At 31.9% G+C, this 16,650-nt stretch overlaps 1 protein-coding gene across 1 annotated transcript in view; it reads right to left on the reverse strand.

The window, feature by feature from the left end:
- Positions 1-12,182, reverse strand: part of Oatp30B (Organic anion transporting polypeptide 30B) — a 39,270-nt gene extending 27,088 nt beyond the window's left edge. Inside the window, exon 1 of the mRNA XM_013320311.1 lies at positions 11,909-12,182. The gene's annotated coding sequence lies outside the window, so the exon portion shown is untranslated. The remainder of the gene's footprint in view (positions 1-11,908) is intronic.
- Positions 12,183-16,650: the final 4,468 nt, after the last annotated feature.

Below are 16,650 nucleotides of genomic sequence, written 5' to 3' on the forward strand. Positions count from 1 at the left end.
ACGATGAATGTAAAAGAAATATTTCTGAAATGTAACCATAGGAACGAGAGGTTGGGTGGTCCTTTTAAAAATTTGACGCCGAAATGAATTTCGAGGAGCGCATACTAATTATTTTTTCAACTATTAATATAAGTTGAGAAACAAGAAAGAGATAACACTATCTCCAAATGTTTAAACCAAACTAATATATTTTATAGTAAATATGATGTAAATTCTCCTATTTTTATAGAATTTAGATATGGCAGTAATCATGTTATATTTAACGCTTACAGGCAATACATTTTTTATTAGACCTCGAGGAAAGCGGGTTTTTCGTCCGCTGACAGAGGCTAAATGGCTATAAGCGGATTTCTGCGGCCTACATTTCTCTGGCTTTAGTCAAAACACGGGCGTGGTTAGTGACCACCGTAATTCGGAATTAGTTAATTACCATCGTTTTAGTAAAATCTAGTTTTTTGTGGAATTATTTGATTCATGTAAAAATCATGATTAACTAAAAACTAAGAGATTATATTTTTATGGCTTGTGATTAGCTAGAATTATATTTTTCTCAAATGCAATTGATTTTTTAATGCATCATCTGTTATAAACTTTACTAGCGAAAACTTTAAATACATTAAATTTTAACCCGCCAGTCACGATATAGCAGACATACTAAATTCCAATACATGAGGGAAAACATGTTGGGACCAGAAGCTTTATTAAATTTCTATAGCAAAGCTACAACAAAGTCAAAGGGACATTGGAACGTAAAATGAATGTCTTTGTTGTGGAGTCTAGTGGGTTTGTTGAAGCTAATCAACCCGGGACCGGCACGCGATCGATGTATACTGAATCTTTAAAGTAACGAGATTTTCAACTCTTCTATCACAAGAGGAATAAATGATGAGCCATCGACGTAAATGATCCAGACATCCACATCCCTAAGTAATAAGCATTAGTAATCAACAACAACAAGTGATGATTTAACTTTTGAAAATAGTAAAAAAGATCGCAGGTGCAAACATAAAGAAAAGAAATAGTAATTGGAAGCAATGCCTTGAAGCCTCAACCTTAAACAGCTTGTTGAATGGAACTGAGAAAAAAATTCAAAGTAAAAGGGGCCGTGAATAATGTCGAAGTGGTTTGTATGCTTTCTATTCGTTTGAATAGATTTGGCAAAGGCCACGGGAAACCTTGTCGGTCCGAGTAAACCGGTGGACAGGTACTTGGCTCTATTCCAAAGGTCGTGGTGGAATACTCATTTAAATATACATTACTTTCGCTAACAACCCACGACCTTATTGCTGGTAAGGAGGTAACGAGAATTAGATATTAATTAAGAGTTCTACAATTCAATTGCCTTGCCTTGGCAATGATAGTTAATATTGTTTGTCAGAAATCAGGCGGATGTTATGCGACAAAATATTGTTGGCATGACGACAAATAGCCAGATATTCGTTGTGTTAGTTCTTCTAAATTTAGTTGTAGTATCATATAAGGAAATATACCAATAGAACTGTCTCGATTGCTAACAGGAACGTATTATAATTTAAAAAAAATCCTATATAATATTTCAAGGGTTAACTCAAAGGACTAACGAAAAGCGGTGCTTTTCAAATATAAATGAAATGACACACGCGTTGTTTTTCACAAACATGCATGAATTGTAATAACATTTGCTTAAGGTATGTGGCGGAAAGAATGAAAGAAAAAACACCCGCGTGTAGTTCATCGCATTTCCACTGCTGTAAAACATATACGAAAACATAGTGTCATCTCTAATTTTTCAAAGTATACGAAAGGGATGACAATATGATTTTGTACAGGTGTTTCAACATTGTGAAGTTATAATTACTTATAACTGAGCAGGAATTTTATTTTATTAAACTAGCAGTATTGCTTGACATAAAATACTTAAGTATAACTTGAACTAAACATTATTCCAAGTTCAATGCTAAGTATAATAAATGAGATTTCTACCAAACAAGCTTAACAGCTACTTCCTAACAACACAGTGAACAACAATGCGTTTTAACTTAAGCAAAGTATTAAATAAATCATTAAGAAGAAACCATACAACGATCCGCGAGAAATCCCATTAAAACGAGGACATAACGGCACCGAGCATCAGGATTGCGGAGACGTCGTTAACAAAGTGATTCACAGAGGGTGATTCATATTTTGGCAAAAATTTTATAAGAGAAAGTATAAACTATCTGGATAAAGATTTTATATTACAACCGAAAATGCATAAATAACTTAATTATAATGCGATTTACAACTATTTTTATAGTTTTAACTAACCAACCTTATTAGCCCGTTTAAAAAGTCATATTCTATCAGTTTAAAACGTATGTAAAGTGATCTTGTATAATAGTTTGTGGTTGAATGGCGATCTTGCGAAATATTGTGTGACCGGTTTCAGTCACGGAAATTGATAACGCCCATCAAGGCCGCGACAGCCTCATTTGTATAAAAATGTTTAGCTTTATATAGTTCATAATGTCATTTGATAATTATATCTCTTTTGTTGGCGTTGAGATAAATATTATCGAAAAATATAGTAGCAGTTTTGGTGAAACGCCTCGACATATGTAAATATACTGATGGTAACTAAACGACGGATTTGTAAATTACTTTGACTTTTACAAATGGACTGGAAAATGCGTTTTTTTTAATTAAAAGCAACTAACTAAACAAACAATTGTTTGTTTTTTTTAAAATTCTGAAGTTTTGACGAATCATGTAGTAAGTTGTTAAACATTTTCCTGCGGATAAAAATAATACATATTGTCGCTTTAAAAAGTCGTATTTCACTTGTAGTTTTTGCTTTAATTAAGTTGTAATCTTTATTACTGATTTTTAACGTAATCGTTTACATATATCGAGGTTACATTATATGCTAACATGTAGATTTTACAATACAAACATTCGAAATAGGAGATACTATGCATATAATATGCATTGTCGAAACACAAATGGATGTTTTCACACAATAAACATCGTAGAATTTACTTTTTATAGATGATATAAGAATTTCATTTCCTATAATTAATTTAATATAATAGAAATTCCAGAAATGCGTCGATGTCTGCCCTAGGTCTGGCGTCATTATGCGGATTGGGGTGCGTCGTAATGCGGACTCGACCCTACTATAAAGTGGCATTGACCTTGCAAGGACGCAGGTGTTCCCTACCCTTAGTCACTGATTTCATTATTTTTATGCATACATTGCCCTTAGAAATATTATATCTGCATGGGTTTATGCATGGTTTTTTTTTAATTGTATTGACTAAGAAATTTAAGAAGAAATTAAAGCATTGAGTACACAATTCTATACTCCAGGCTTTAATAATAAATCTATTTAAGAGCAATAGCGATTAATTGGCAATTATAAATGTTTGTTATTTTCTTCTAGTATTCATAATATCATATTCTTTATTTCATAATACTAGAAATTTGTCTAGATAAGACCTTGTACGTTTCTTTCAATACGAAAACAATATGAACCATTTCAAGGTATTCTGCAGTGGTTATAGTTAACGTTAACGGTGACCTCACCGCGCGATCGATGCACGGCCATAACAATTATATCGCACCATTATTATACCGAATTTGTCTTGACAAATGAACCTTAGTTTACTAAAGTGCCGCCATTTTTAATTCACGCGATTACATTGTGATAACAAGAGCAAATAATTTACGTAGCTACATTCTAAAATATAAGTTTTTTTTTTAAATTTATTATAGAAACTATTTCACATGATATACGAGTAACAATTATTATAATGCAACTTTAAGGGAAAAATCTCATACTGTCGACCTCCTCTTTCTTTCAGAATCCAATTATATTCTGTGAATTCAAATTGTAATCAAGTTAAAGATGCCGCTTTAGTTATTGATTTATAGATGTTTAGAACACGACAGACAATAAGGAGGGAAAACAAATACGTACTGTACGTATGTAGAAATAGACGATCGTTGTAGAGCTGTCCTTGTCGATGCTATTGTTTCTATATGTGAATACAAATGCCGACCGACTGTTTACTTTTACGTCGACGATGACGATACTATAGACCACTAGATTGTGAAAAAAACTATAATAGATAGATATAAGCTATCGCAGACTTTTATTTAGCAAATTTAAAGAGCTACAATTCATACATCATTTTTATGTAGGTCCTATAGTTTAGGCTAACAAGCGAAGAAAGCAAAAAAGTCCTAAATTTTCGTCACGCATTTTCAACTTAAACTCAAAATCTATTATACTAAACTTCTAGTCAGTTTAAAAATTAATAATAATAATTGGCCTACCTGCAAGAAAAACCTTTCGATCAAAACTTAAAAATCGGAGCACCAGTGGCGGCATTACGCGGTAACACACATAAAAAAAGAACATACAGACACATTGATAACCTCCTTCTTTTTGAAGTCGGCTAAAAATAGTTTATAAGCAAAGTAACGCTATCATACTTTAGTTTTACCTATCTACACTCTTACGAAGATTTTTTTTATAAAATTCTGGTATAAAATTTAAGTTTTGTAGCAGTTATTAGCATAAATCTTATTAAAGACTTTGGCTATAACCAATGAATAAATGATTTAGAAAGTATAAGTACTTTTGGGGATTTTCCATGCGATCTTAAACTTACAAAGTCCATCATCAACTTTATGGGATATAATAATTTTAATGCTTTTCTCTTTTAATATTTTTACGAAAGATGGTAATATATATTATTGACGAAGCATAAAATCTAATACCATCAAAAACAGTTTAATCCTATGCCTGGAATGGAAATTCTCGTATTAGGGGTTTAGGAGTATTTCTATCCCGATACAATTCAAAAATTTCGTGCAATTCCATACACTAAGCGAGCTTAATAAAACTTATAAGGACGCGAACGGAAAAACTCCGCGCATAAACACGAAAATTACACCATTTTTAGTCTTCGTGTTACATGCAAATGACGTCCAAACAGCTATTAAATATTGTTATCATGTGGGTAATAATAGTCAAAATATGATTAAACGTATTTGATGTGCAAATTCAGTTACAACAACGCTAATGTGCTTACTTTGGTTATTTATTTTGAAATATAAAAGATGTTTGTTATCTTGACTACATAACTTCGCTGAAGATATTTTTTTAAGTAACAGATGTAATGTTAACACTTTCAAGACATTTTATTTGAAATTTTTTTTCATCTGTCATTGATAATATTTTACATAAATCGTTTGTTAAAGTATCGCAAGAATTTAATATTGAAAATAACCTTTATTGTAACTTAAATATAATATAGAATCTTTACTTATACAGCTTTTTACTAAATTTCACTGAATTAAATAATTATTTGAATTATTTCTTACGGTTTCTTAGTAATTTCAATTTAAATTTGACATAAATTAGACGGTAACAGTTTACTATTATGATGATATTAAGAAAAACTTGAAATTTTAAGAAAGTGGTCTAAACATGATGAAATCCGGTAATAACGACATGGTAAAATGAAATAGAAAACGAAAGTTTTTACTTTTTAATAACACTAAAAGATTTTACTTGTAAAACTTTCAAACAAGTTAAAGTGTTAAGGCATTCATATACGTATCCTTTAGAGCAGAACACGATGGTAATTCAGTTGCATAAAAAGTAAAAAGGCAACTAGTATGTATTGCGGTCTGTCTGTTCTGTTTGCCGAGTTACGAATAACGGAGATGTGGCCGCAACATAGATTTAGCCAGGGTCGCGCGTTGATATACTATATCGGCACAGAAACCGCATTGTTTATTGCCTTTCCTAATTTAAATTATGTAAAGAGATCTATTAAATTTTATTTGCAATTTCAAAACATTGAGTTGTAGAATTTTAATTTGATTTACATACTATTGTATGTCTTTGTATACTATGAGCGTCGGTGGCTCAGGGGTTAAGCACTTGACTTGCAATCTGCAAGTCCTGCGTTCGAATTTCGCCATGTACCAATGTGTTTTTCGATTTCCGATTTACATATGTACATTTTTCCGACGTTCTTACGGTGAAGTAAAACATCGTGATGCAACCTGCAAATTTCTGAGAAGAAATTCAAAGTTATGTGTGAAGTCAACCAACCCGCACTTGGCCAGCGTGGTAGACTATGGCCTAATCACCCTTAACTTAGGGTAGGCTCCGAGGCCCTCGGTGGGGACGTATAGTGAGCTGATGATGACTATTGTAAATCTGAATCCGTTATTTAATAAATCTTTTATTAATCAAGTTAGTCATAGGAAAAGTAGAAGACATTCATATCAGTTATTTTACATTCTCGGTTTCCAATATTAATTCTTCACCGATATCATGACATAGAAACCGCGTTTCCAATACGTGTTTCTTGTAACAATAAATATCGCTATTGTCCGTATTCCAATAAATGTTTATTTTAATTCTAAATAGTTTAAGGGAATAATTATAATAAAAATATTCGTTTAAATATAATATCATCAATTTTTTTTAAGAGCATTTGTAAAATAAATTATCTGCATAACAATCATACGTCTAACACGTTGAAATTCCTGCATAATTTACCATCAGTTAGTTTTAACCGTGGTATAAAACACAATACTGTTTAAACGCAAGTACAAAAACATACTTTCATGCCTCTCAACAACAACATATCACATCCGTAAACCAGAAGAGTAGGCAGAGACCACTGACTTCATTTTGGTTAGGCCCTGCACACCTTTCTTCCTTCCTCTACATTAGTATATTTACGTATATATGTCGGTATCGGGTGCTCTTTATAGCGCCCATCTTGAATATTTCGTCAACCTGGACGGTATAGGTACATCATCGACAGCCTCGACGAACACTACCATTCACTTTCGCGCCATAAATTTCCTTCGTAATCTTTCGTTTAACCTTTCAATTCTCTCACACTTTGGAAAACTGTATTAATCTTCAAAGGGAATAGACAAAATGTTGAAATAGTAGTTATTTTAATTCAACTTAAAGTGACGAGATTATTTAGTATCCAGCTCACGTCTAACTGACCTTGTTAACATTTACTCTTTTGGCAAACAGCTAAAAGGAATGGTGGACGGAAAGGTTTAGTGGATCCTATATTATCCGGAATTTTCATTCCACGACACGATATTATGTTAAAGCAACTTAATATAATTTATCAGAAAAACACATTTGGAAAAATTGGTTGGTAATTTTTAGGGTTCCGTACCTCAAAAGGAAAACTCGGAAAACTTATAGGATCACTTTGTTGTCCGTCCGTCTGTCTGTCAAGACCCTTTTTCTTGAAAACGCGTGAAGGTATCAAGCTAGAATTTATATCAAAGACTCAGGTATGTGGTCCCTTGGTGCTGTAAAAAAATAAACCTTCTAAACCAACGCAATCAAAAGATACAACCGTTTATTTTTAAGATATTTTGTACACATAGATTTTATAGTTGTATAAGTCTTATTTTTTAGTCATCAGCAAAACAGTGATAATTTTGACCTTCGCTGGATATGGGTTAACATAGACAGGTCAAGCAACGACCTTTTAAAAAAAATTATCACAGTTAACCTTGTCACAAAACAGGACAGAATAAAACAGTTAACATACTACGTAGGAATAGATAACACCAATTAAATTCCTTACATCTTTTATACGTAAATAACAAAGATAGCATTTCGTTTTCCGCTTAGTTTTTCTTATTACATACAAAATGTACCAAACTTCCTATCTTACATTTGGTATTAATATAAAATAGACACTGGGTATAAATGTTAGGAAGTAATTTTTGGTAATAATCATCGAAAAAAAAAATAACATGTCGAATTCGTATTCGAACTAGCGTTTGCTTGATGGTAAATCTTGCGGCATCATCAGCAAGGCAAGAGCAAAAATTACGCAAGTATTGCGTCAAGCCTCGCCTCCCGCATGCCACACAGTGTAACATGTTAGCTTCGCTCTGTTGACTCGTCGTGTCATCATTTCAATACAAAAAGACTAAAGAAAGAGCTTAAAAGAGAAAACATACGCCTCAGATTTGTACGGCAATACAATCATAAAATAAAAAAGAACTCAGGCTCAAGATACGATTACAGTGCCGTTAGTTCGCGCGAACGCAACTCTACTATCCTAATAGTCAAATCTGAAAATAAATTTTAGTTTCACACGAATATATATTTATATTTATGTCGAATTGCTAAATGCAAAAATAAGCGCGAGATGATCAACCGTATATCCTCAGGATCGTATGTTTAATTAGTAACGAAATAATAACAAAAATTCTACGTTACTCGTTCAGTTGTAGTGTCATACTTTACATTCTGAGTTTTTGTACTAGAAAAATTAAGTACAAATTGTTACTAGCTGTGCAATCAATCTATTTTTTCTGGTTCAGATAAACTTTTTTCTTTTTAAATTCCGCGCAGACAAGTGGTCAGCAACGGCTAGTATTTAATAACTTTAAATATATGTAGTAAAACAATGTTATCACACCACTGGTTATCAAAACGTGCGTGGAAACCACTATCGTAATGGTCCGCAATTAATTATGTTAAAGGCAATGTTTCCGTGTTGTTTTGACATTAAAAACGAATAACTCGTTGTTCACGGGCACACCATAAATAGCACGTGGAGGGAAAAAACTTATGGCTATTTTAACGCAGTCGAAATGGGCACATGAATTTTTTTTTATTTCCAGTATGAAAAGGCCATGGACTTGTAAAAATTTTATGAACTTTTGTGTTTAAAAAATTAAGTTCCGGCCTTACGTAGCCGGAACTTCGGCTAAACTGTGAACATATTATACATATATGATTAATTTAATATTAATGAATGTGCCATTAAAAGCGAGGCATATACAAAATGGTGGTTGAAGGCTGGTCAAACTAACAATTTATTAAACTTAATTAAAAACCGAAATGATGGTTACCAATTCGACAGTATGCCGAACTACGAAGTCTCTTATGCTTTATTTCGAATACCCACGAACACTTTTGTAGACGTATCTTTCATCACTAGTTCGTAAAAGTTATATAATTTGATTTTTTACGGTTTCGTTTGCTAAAGTTTTATTAGGGTGCAATTCCATTAGCCGCCACGCATACAAATAACTTTAACTTGTACCATTTTTCAAAACCGAATAACCGTGGGTTTCCGAGACCAAAATATCTGTATGAACATATCGACATCCCTGTCATTATCTTTGAGAAAACAGAGATAACAATATTTTTTAAAACGGAGATTTTGTTCTCAAAAACCCACGGTAAGTAGAGCAATAAGGCGGTGAATACTATTTTATATCTATAGCAGATTAGTAATACAATTATGGTATTACTTTTACAGATGGCATTAGTTTTAGTAAAAACCAGTCGCCCATAGTAACTTTTATATTACGCAAGCAATCTATGTTGAATCCGCATTGGCGTCATACCTAAACATTGAAAGAAAAACATATTTTTCAATTAGCAATGTCTTACATTCTGTAATAAATTCTCAAAGACATTTAAATGTAAGTCAGTAAATGGTTATATAAGTCAAACATCACATTCTGACGTCATAATTACCTGATTCGACACAGTAAAACACGAACACCTGACACAGTAAATAAAGCAAACAGCAAGAAAAGCTAACAGATCACGTATTGTTGGAAGCGTGATGATACGGTGCGGTGCAGCTACACGAACCAAAACGAATTAGGTTGCCCTACATCCAGGTCAAGAGTATTTTGTGCGTGTACAAACAAAAGAGTAAACAAACGGTTAATTATGTTGCGTTTCAGCATTTTGTAATGTTTGTACAGTATTGTATGTAGTTGTAGTTTAATACTTTTACGGTCAAGGTAACATTTTGGGATTTTTTTTTAAACTTCTATGTATTTATACTAAGCAACTAGGATTTGTAGATTTTTTCTACCAAAAATTATTTAAGTTGTCTTAATACAGTCAGATAATCTAGACAGAAGCCAGAATATGTTCTTATTTACTTTACAATATTGATACTAACCAAAAAATAATACTCCACAAATAAAATATGTATAAAAAAAATCACAAGCATATTGTCCCATTGAAGGTGATCAAGATCGGTTGTCACGTACAAAACTGCGCTGTATACGTATCCATTATACACGCGAAACAATAGAGTGGACATGTATCCATTGGCAATACGTCACGACAATAAGATGCAATCGCATACAGTTGCGATGCGGAAACGTGTACTGACCTACTGTACTCATCTACTTACCTAATGCCATGCCAACAAAGAAATACTCTATGTATATAAGTCAATGTACAACTCTAATTTAAACATGTGCATAAAATTCAACATAAGACATGCCCTTGCCGACCTTGACTATTTAATAAATTAATCATTAATGGATTTTTACAGATTAGAAATTAATAGCATTATAAATAGTATAGTAGTCACCGCAACACTATTCCATAGACAGAAATATTGCCTCATTCCTTGTAATGTAGTAAACCTTGCCTTCTTACAAATGAAATTATGAATGGAAATGAATCCCTCAATTCATTTTTTCATAATCAAGCATATTGATTGGACAGGGACATATGTATCGGAAATCAAAAGTTAATGACTACAAGGCAAATACAATAAATAAGAATCATAAATAATTTCAATCAAGTTAATAGTGAAAGGACAAGCCTTGGCATTAGCAATCTACTTTTACTAGTCATAAAGGAGTGTTACATGACATTATACTTTTTGTTATTAATGTTGCCAGCCAAGGCGATCACAAATTTAAACTTTGTTCTATGTTGATTCACATTTGCTTAAAATTAAAAATGTAATGCACATATCATCAGATTTTTTAATAACATTTAATATTAAGAACTCTTTGAATTGCCTGTCAGTGCCATCTGGTGGGTTTCATTATAAACTTAATTCTTTCTGTATATTGTATCCTATCGTAAACAAAGTTATAATTCTTCTCCTATTGTAATCAAACATGAATATTGTTTTAGCAGCTTAAGTACAATTAATTTAATTTTGATGAGGAATTTAATTATTTATTATTCGCTTTAATCCGCTGAATGTAAAAAGAAATGATATATAGTGAAAAGTTCAAATCTTTGGTTATTATATGACAAAAAGTCGAATAAAATACACCCAGTTATCTTTAGCTTTGAATGATTGAATGAATTTGTTTTCATTACAATTCTCTATTGTTTTATTGTAAAAATAAGGTGCGCTTAGGAATCTTTTATTGCTAGCTACAAACAGATGCTTTCTTTTGTTATTGATTTTCTTCATATTTGAATGAAGTATTATTAACCTTTGTTCATAGCACAGCAAAGGAATAGAAGAAGCCATGAATTAATGTTTACTTAATATTAAGATGGTTGATATGCAGTGCTCTTGAGACTTGAACTTCAAGTTTTTGTCATTAAACTTGAGTTGGTTTTTAATGGTCAACAATATTTCATCACCATTTTATATTAGGTAGGTTGAACTAAAGCTTATGTTTATTTACAAATTGCTAGGCTTGTTGCAACGCTACATGTGAATTGCATTTAAATATAAATTGATTAATTTTTTTATAATATTAATCAAGAAATATTGGATGAATCCAAAGCTTTTTTTAGTAATTAATAGCAGTTTTTATACATTTTACTATTTCAAGTAATTTTTTATGAGTAGTAAAGTAGTTTACACAAACAATAATTCTAAGCAAATAGTGAATCAAATTTATTTTGTTGCTGCAAACATATACTACAAACGGCTAAACTTAATTCAATAATTATTCTATTTACCTGTAAAGACAAATAAACACGACGATAATGTTATTTAAAACAGAAATGCAGTCGAATGACATTTTACAGTTAAACCTTGAGAATTAGCCACCGTGGCTATTTTGCAAAAGAGAGCAAGCTCAGCGTTAAAAATAAGGTACAGGCAATGATACATTTAATAAAAATAAGTGTTATACTTACAGCTAAACAGAAACACCGTAATCGCAGGTGAATAGCGCACGAATAAAACAACCAAGTCTCAGGTATATCCTTTGTGAAAGGAATAAGCTGAACACAAGTTTTTATCACACTTAGTGCTTTAAATTAGATTTCAAAGCTGTAACTATCACACTACAATGATCTTAATTAATAGACTTGATCTGAAATCACTTTAAAACAATTTTCTCAATACCTTTTGTCAAATTCAAAAAAAAAATCGACACAACACAACACTACGACGTGAAATTTTTACTGTCTAGTTTTGCTGTCTTTCTCTTTGGTCTCTGGTTCATTAGCTGGTGTGAAGTTAACAGCGAATCAAAGCAAAACATTGCAGGAACAGCTGTTACAACGATGACATCGCCATCTATAATTCATAAACTTCAACATTTTTTTTTTATAAATTATACTTTAATTGTAAGCACGACTTATAGGTGGCGCATTACATATTTTTCTATTTAAGAATAGATACGTTCAGAAAAGTTAAGTTAAAATAAAAAAAAAACAATTATGGAAAGTTTGTAGTATTATTTCTCCTTATCATGAGCATTAAAGAAAAAAAATCAATGAAATGAACATACTAATCATAACGGTGGTGAGATAATGAACGGATGATTTATAATATACATATCATACCAGGGACGGAATAAAGCGATATTTCAAAAAAGTAAATACCACGCCATCTGATATAATTTTAATATCACTTACGAAACCCAATGTAGAATTTGATGTAATCTTGACACCGCGCCATCTTTAGGTTAAAACATACATCATTGGTGTCTCATCGGTAGACTAGATGTCTCTAGCTAAATTTATGTGAAAAAATTAGGAAATATTGTAACAGAACGTTAATAATATTTTTTTAATTTACATCGAAAAAGTCCTACATTTTCTACAGCTTGTTTTTACTGATTCCCTTAACAATAAAAAGGAAATGATAATCGTAATTTTTATTACTTTCCAACTGAATTAAAATAAATTAAAATACCATTGTAATTTAATTTTGATAACTTATCATTATTTAAAATTAGTTAAATGAAGTTTTTTTATTAGCTAGATTTTTTAGCAACATTAAAGTTGATATGTAATTTACAATAATGAATGCGAAGTAGGCGCGGATCTGCCCTCAAAAAAGGCAGGCTACCTTTATGGGAAACGATAAAATGTCGTCACGGAAGTAATGAAACCTAACCTGACTCCTGCTGTTTTGAGGAACTAAAAAACTGACAGCAAACGGGCACCGAGGTGAAGTATTATGCTATGATCGTGATAGTGAGTTGCATGGCTATCGTGCCCACAACGGATCCGCATTTGTAATAACGCGTAACATCCCTTTAATTGGCTACCAATGCTTCGTTATATTAGTGTATCCATGTGTGAAGTAACATTTACGTAAAATGATTATCATCGGCATAAAAATAATTAAATTATAACAAAAGGTGGTGAAGCGTGTATTGTGAAAAATGCCCCATAATTTTTTTCCTGCCTATTCTTCTAGATGCTTACATATATTTCTATTCTATCTATCTATACATATAATAAAATTTGTGTGTCTGTATGTAATTTCGAACTAAAAAACATATTTCCTATACATGACATATTGGATTTGCTTTATCCATAATGAAAAAGCAATTTTTAAAATTTCTGTCTCTGTCCGCATGTCACGTTTGTTCCGGGTAATCTCCGTATCGGTCGGCTTTCGGCGGGAATTTCATTGGAATATGCACCGGCAGATTGTAGCATACCTACATTTTTCTTTTTTCAATCCTGCGCTGATGAAGTCGCGGGCGACTGCTAGTTGTTATCTTACTAACATTATAAATGTAAATGAATGGATGTATATGTTTGTTTGAAGGTATCTTTAGAAGGTCTGAACGAATCTCGATCTAATTTGGCATACATGTAGAAGGTAGCGTTGAAGAACGCATAGACTACTTATTATTTTTCTTATTAGTGCGCGGACGCACACAGTCGCGGGCCACAGCTAGTATGTTTATAACTGAAGCACTTTTTGAGAAGCCAAACAAAATAGTACGAACAAATTAGCGAAGCAAAAACATCAATGTTTTTAAAGTTGAATACAAAATAAGTTACTAACCCCTAGACATTATTATTTACGAATTCCAAAAATATTTTCTTAAAACCTTTATTAACTTTTGTACTTATTTATTTTCTTTTGAAGGTGTTTGGAGTATGGCACTTTGTTATTTTGCGTGAAATCTATAAAAAAGAAAACATTCTTCTTTGATCTCACATAGGACATTGTTCCAACAACCTTGTGTGTTTAAAGCCACCAAAAAGGTCGATAAAAAGTTATAACTTTTTTATGACTTTACGCAAAAATATTTTTTAAAACATAAGTAATTTATAAATATGTATATGCACTAGGACTAGCAGCAAAAGTAAATTATTTCGATTAAAATGTTTTCCAAATTATACAACACGTAAATTTTTACGCGTAGTATTTACAAACATTAAATAAACATATATAATTAATACATCTAATGTCAATCAAATAATATTATCAAAATGTTTCCGTAGCTTAGTTTTAGCAATAAATTCTACGTGAATTGTTGCGTTGCTCCTTAAAGATTTACGTGCGACAGCAGTACTCTTGGCAATTTTAGAACGATTTAAAAAACAGTAACGTACGCGTAGACTTATTAATAAACAGTACAGTTTCGTGCGTGGTTCGTGTTGCGTTTGTTGAGAAGCGACTGTAACGTGATTATGTCATTTTAACCACGCAATTTGACGTAATTAGAAATCACCCTAGTAAGTAACGCCACACGAAACAGTTGTTAAACTAGGAAGCTGTATTGTTACTAGGGTTGCCAATTTTCAATAAACGTATGACCTAACACAGAAAGGGAAAAAAACAACGGTTAATCAATCATTCACTGTTTAGTATACGATGTAATGTAATCGAGTGACGTATCATAGAAACACGAAGATTTTCTGGTCAAACATGAAGACGTGGCAACCCTAGTTGTAATAAGCAATCAGCCGCAAATATGTATTGTGCAAGATTAATTTCTGTGCGCAAAACAATTCGCATTAACAACAACAGTTATGAATCTTGATATGTAATTTCCTGAGAAAGAACAAGTTAAAAACAAGGGAAATGTGCATGCAAATAGTTTCAATAATTTTTGTAAATACGATTAAACGAACATTTCGTTATAAAAATGGGATGTCTTATATCAAACAAAAATGTTTTCCGTAATTGTATCAAACTAAATATACGAATCGAATGACATATCGATTTTTAAAATTGGTCAAACCAAAGTCAAATTTTATATACAGTCTAATCTGGATAAGCGAGAACTAGATAAGTGAGAGTTATTGTATGGTCTTGGCGAACGACCTCCATAAGCGAGAAATTCAAGTTAGAGAGAGAATTCTGTAACCGAATAAATATCTCAGTCCCTTTAACTCTCGCTTTGTCCGGTTTGACTGTACTTATTTTAATTAGTTAATTTGATTTTGCTTAATGTACGTTGGTAACTGATTTAATTCTAATGTCTTCCATATTAGACTCACGTCTTTGGCGTGAATCAATTCATGCAATTTGGCATAGGCTTGCCTATTTATTTAAATTTCGTAACGTGACTTTGGGCCAACGGTGAGTCGCTGTTCGGATACATGGATAAATAACTCAGGAGGTCATTGTAAACGGAATTGTAAATATGTCAGACGTAAGTGTTAATAGAATAGATATATAGAACTTCCATTACGTTTTAGTACATTATATAAGACAATTTTGTACTTTAGTGCATTGTAGGAAATATTTTAGTACCTAAAAGTCTTGTTATTTTTTACGCTAATATATTAGCAGGTTTTTTTTTAATTTGCTAATATTTTTTGTACCATTCCGTCTATGCTCTATGCTTGTGCTAGGACATGGTTTACGACAATAGTCGAATCGTGGGATTCGAACTCCCGACCTCGAGATCGGAAATCCATACCTTTAACTATTTGGCTATTGACACTTCTATTATTGCGACTTAGGCGTATCACATGTACGTTTTTTCTTACATTGAATAGCCGGTAATGTCAAAAGCTTTATAGAAGATTCGAGAAGACCGTAAAGGTCGAGTAGTTGCGAAACCAAACCGAAGCGAAGTCTAATACGAAATAAAAATAGTATGAATTTGGCTTATTCCGGTGAACTGTTTAGTTTGTTAAGGTATGCTTAATGAAAGTGAATTTAAAATCAAGCAAATTCTAGGTTTCGTTTTTCGAAGCGTTACATTTCGCTCCTTTGCTTGCTTTTAGATGGCATCTTACAAGTATGATGATTATCTTAAGGTTCCGGGGTATTTAAAAAGCGGAATTAATGAATCTTTTTGTACTGGAATTATACCTAGTGTTTATTTCAATATCTCCAGTGATGTGTTTAATCAATCTGATATCACTTAGTAATACAAATTGTATTTTTAAATTACATATTTTATGTAAATTATTAACTGACGATAATCCTTGATTTATTGTAACAGTTCTTTGAAAATTTTCCAAAGAATTATTAAGATCGCCTTCACGGAAGGAAATGTGTAGTCGTAAATTTTATCTCTAAACTAATTTATTCGACATTCAACATCAAAATTTAAGGTAATCTTTTCATTATACGAATAACAATGCAGTCTAGTGTTGTGTGTTATGATTACAGATTTATGAAACATGAATAATTATTGTAGAATATATTCTGTCAATAAAATCATGAA

Source organism: Papilio xuthus, unplaced genomic scaffold, assembly GCF_000836235.2.
Source record: "Papilio xuthus unplaced genomic scaffold, Pxut_1.1 DF825946.1, whole genome shotgun sequence".
NCBI classification, from domain to species: Eukaryota; Metazoa; Arthropoda; class Insecta; order Lepidoptera; family Papilionidae; genus Papilio; species Papilio xuthus.